Here is a 5,000-nt window from a genome sequence, read left to right on the forward strand (position 1 = left end):
TCGACACAAAAGAGGAATACAACGTTAAAAGTTCTGGAGTGTGTACGTAAGTGCGAGTTGAATGAAGTACTGTAATATACTCACAAGTGTATGATTAACATTAATATGTTTATTGAATACCATTACCTATGTTGGATGGTTACCGTCTTGTAGTTTTACCCATAGAAATCTTTTAAGTACACACAGCATTGGCTGCTGCGACGCGAGAAATTCGGCCGCCATCTTGAAGTGGTGATGAGGAGCTGGCTAGCTGACAGTTGACAGATAGAAAACAAAGATGCCGCGCTGGTGTTAATCGTTTTCCTGCTCAAATAAGTGGACATTTGAAAATAGGGATTACTTTTCACAAGTAAGATTTAACACTAACGTACTATTGGTTGTATTTTGTAAGAAGAATATTACCACAGAGTTGATAAGGAGCAAAGATCTTTTATAGTACTGAAAATGTAGCCGCTAGCAAACAAGAGTATGGCGATTTTAGGCCAAATATAAGACAATACGTTCTTAAAAGTATAATTGTAACCAAGAATACGTTTTCAAGTTACAAAATTAAAATACTAACATTGTTGGGTAAGACAGAATCGGGTTTTATTCTGAATCCAGTGAAACAGATTGGTGGTTTTAACTGATATAACGACTTTCAGGTGTTTATATTCGTTAATGTTTAAAGGGGAACATTATCACCAGACCTATGTAAGCGTCAATATATACCTTGATGGTGCAGGAAAAAGACCATCTATTTTTTTAACCGATTTCCGAACTCTAAATGGGTGAATTTTGGCGAATTAAACGCCTTTCTGTTTATCTCGCTGGAGGCGATGACGTCAGAATGTGACGTCGCCGAGGTAACACACCCACCATTTTCACTTTCAACACATTACAAACACCAGGTCTCAGCTCTGTTATTTTCCGTTTTTTTGACTATTTTTTGCAACCTTGGAGACATCATGCCTCGACGGTGTGTTGTCGGAGGGTGTAACAACACTAACGGGGAGGGATTCAAGTTGCACCACTGGCCCGAAGATGCGAAAGTGTCTGCCGCCAGACCCCCATTGAATGTGCCAGAGTGTCTCCACATTTGACCGGCGATGCTAAGGCAAGCATGGCACAGAGATGTATGGATAACCTGCAGATGCATTTGCAACGATAGTCAACGAAATCACAAAGGTGAGTTTTGTTGATTTTGACTGCCAGCTAATCGATGCTAACATGCTATTTACCGGCGGTGCTAAAGCAGACATAGAACAGAGATGTATGGATAACCTGTAGATGCATTTGCAACTATATTACGTTTCCTTCCACCCACATTTAATGCGAAAAAAACACTTACCAATCGACGGATTTAAGTTGCTCGAGTGTCAAAAGATGCGAAAGTCCTGATCGTTTGGTCCGCACATTTTACCGGCCATGCTATGGCTATGAATAGCGTCAATAGCTATTCAATCAATCAATCAATCAATGTTTACTTATATAGCCCTAAATCACTAGTGTCTCAAAGGGCTGCACAAACCACCACGACATCCTCGGTAGGCCCACATAAGGGCTATTCGCTCAATAGCTTCAGTTTCTTCTTCAATATTTTCATATTCCAACCATCTGTTTCAATACATGCGTAATCTGTTGAATCGCTGAAATCCGAGTTTGAATCCGAGCTAATGTCGCTATATCTTGCTGTGGTATTCCCATTGTTTGTTTACATTGGCAGCGCTGTGTGACGTCACAGGGAAATGGCCAGTGTCATCGCAGAGAGCGAAAATAAGGCACTTTAAAGCTTTATTTAGGGATATTCCGAGACCGGTAAAATTTTGAAAAAAACTTCAAAAAATACAACAAGCCACTGGGAACTGATTTTTATTGTTTTTAACCCTTTTGAAATTGTGATAATGTTCCCCTTTAAGTATTTAGCAGACACTTTTATCCAAAGTGACATACATAAAAAATTACATATAAAACAATATATGTAATTTTTATGAAAAAAATACATATGTTTTATATGTAATTTTTATGTATTTTAAAAAAAAATCACTGTAAACATCATTTAAGAGAAGAATGTAATTCAAAATATCAATACAAAGTGTCAAGAAAGAATGAACTCTCTGCTGCTGCAGCAACAGAGATACAGTCTATTGGTCCCTAAGATATATAGATATCTAATATATTCATACATTTTTTATGTAGGATATATGTACATATATATAACATAATAATGTTATTTCTTGAATTTAAAAATAGCTGACCCCTTCTCTGGGATCATATTCCCAGTTTTGATCTCGGATGTCTGGTCATTTATAGCATATTCTATTACTGTCAAGCAAACTATGAATAATAAAACAAGCCAAAACATGTGTACTTTATCATAACTACACGTGTGGCAAAAAAAACTGTGTGTAAATCAGTGGTATTCAGTGAGGTAAAAGGAATTAAATGCGCTAACAGTTCATTGCTCCTGCAAAATGAATTGCACTGAGTGGAGCGGATCACCACTCCAAGATGGCGGCCCTGCGTCTCGTTAGCGTCATTAGGCAGTAGCGCGCTATGCTGCGTCTACGTATAAGATGTTTATGCCTCTTGACTCAGTACCTTCACTAGCACGTTTTATAGACATAAACAAAACGTTACCCTGCTATTAGATATTATTTATGAACATGTAGTTGTAGAAGACTGAACTGGGTTACAATTTTTATAATAATCCTAAAACTATTTATAACCCCGCAGATTGCTCTCACTACAACGGAGAGAAACACACGAGCGACCCCAAGTGGTGATATGAGGTAGTTACGGAGAAGTCACAGGAAAACCTGAGAGCGCTCGTTTATGTATTATTTATTAATTTAATTGAAGTATTTCATGCTTGAATATTTATTCATATTATTTATACTCAGATTTGATTCTGTTCTATTCATTTATTATGTCTTTATCATATGCATGCATTTTTATTACTAATATTTTAGCAGAATCAGAATCAGAAATACTTTATTAATTCATCCCAGAGGGGAAATTAAAATGTTCAGCACAATGCCATTCAAGATCAGACAAACATTACAGGGGGACAGAACAGGATCGCTGACGGGTCTGCCAAATTCCGACACCCCTTACAAAAAAGGTGAGATACAGGTAAACAATGGAGGAGTCTTGGGGGATGAGAAAACAAAAAAAAAAAAATCGGTCTAAGCCTGGGCCCTTGGAGAGGGGGTCCAGACTGAGGCCAAGGGAAAAAACAACTCATAACCATAGCACATATCCCTCTCACATGTGTGTAAGAGGGAAACATCAAAGAACATGAAAGACATTAAAAAAGAGCAGAGATGCTGCAACCAGCCACTTCTACATACGGCTATGAATAAAAAGTAAAAGAAACATATACACTGTGGTGGCCTCTGCGGTGTTCCACGCCATCGTCTGCTGGGGTTGGGGGGGAGCATGGCCAGAGACCGGAGCAGACCCAACAAAGCAATAAAGAGAGCCGACTCCACTCTCGGCCGCCCATCAACTCTCGGACAGCGTCCAGTCCGCGTGGATGAGCGAGGATGCGTCCAAGGAGACTGAGGTACTGTCCGATACCTGCTCATTCAGCCAAGACACTCTGAAGCCTGTCCGTCCAAACAGACTCTGGTGTAGCAGCAGAGACCCAGCAGCTGGTCTCCATGGCCAAAAGGCTCCCGGGAGGCAGATCGGAAGTCCACAAAAAGCACCGCAGAAGTCACGAAAGTGCCACCCCTTGTTGCACAGTCCCAAAGGGTCCCCAACCAAAAGGCAAATATAATATATAATATATTTTAATATTTGTTTCATGCATATATATATATGAATAATATTATCTTCGATTCCCCATCAAAGTTTTTTATTTTATTTTACTATTTGAGTGTTTGTATGTATAAATGGGGTTAATGGGCGAGTTGTTTTCAAGTCTTTTAAAGGCCTAATTTGTTCAATTAATAATGGAGAAGTCAAAGTAGAAAGATGGAGGTGGGAAGCTTTAGCCTTTACACAAACACACGGTGTTTCCTTTTTTAAAATTCCCGGAGGTGAAACTTTACTATAGATCAGAGCGGTCAAGCGAACATGGATCCCGACCACTTGTCAACCGGAAGGTTTCGGTGAGAAAATTGTGGTAAAAAGTCGCCTCTTACCGGGGATCAGCGGAGCTTGCGCCGTCCATGCAGCTGCCGTGACTTTTGATTGATTGATTGATACTTTTATTAGTAGATTGCACAGTTCAGTACATATTCCGTACAATTGACCATTAAATGGTAACACCCGAATAAGTTTTTCAACTTGTTTAAGTCGGGGTCCACGTTAATCAATTCATGGACTTCCCTCAGAGACTGGCGTCAAGACACCCTTCCGACTATCAGGTACTAATTAACTCACTAAAACACTAGCAACACAATAGGCAGATAAGGGATTTCCCAGAATTATCCTAGTAAATGTGTCTAAAAACATCTGAATGCCAATCCCAATGAAATCGCCTTTTTTTTGTAACTTTGTTTTTTTTTAAGCTTTTTTTTTTACTAGTCTTTCGCTATCAATATATACTCATCCACGAATCTTTCATCCTCGCTCAAATTAATGGGGAAATCGTCGTTTTCTCGGTCCGAATAGCTCTTGCTGCTGGAGGCTCACATTATAAACAATGTGAGGATGTGAGGAGCCCTCACACCGGTGACATCCGTCCATCCATTTACTACCGCTTATGCCTCTTTCAGCTACAATCGGGCGGGAAGCGGGTTACACTCTGGACAAGTCGCTACCTCATCGTAGGGCCACCGGTGATGTCATCGTCTGCTACTTCCGGTACAGGCAAGGCTTTTTTATCAGCGACCAAAAGTTGCGAACTTTATCGTCGATGTTCTCTACTAAATCCTTTCAGCAAAAATATGGCAATATCGTGAAATAATCAAGTATGACACATAGAATGGACCTGCTATCCCCGTTTAAATAAGACAATCTCATTTTAGTAGACCTTTAAGCACCTTGTGTTGCATTTTTAATGTATAAAA

The sequence above is a fragment of the Nerophis ophidion genome, linkage group LG13, assembly GCF_033978795.1.
Source record: "Nerophis ophidion isolate RoL-2023_Sa linkage group LG13, RoL_Noph_v1.0, whole genome shotgun sequence".
In the NCBI taxonomy this organism is placed as follows: domain Eukaryota; kingdom Metazoa; phylum Chordata; class Actinopteri; order Syngnathiformes; family Syngnathidae; genus Nerophis; species Nerophis ophidion.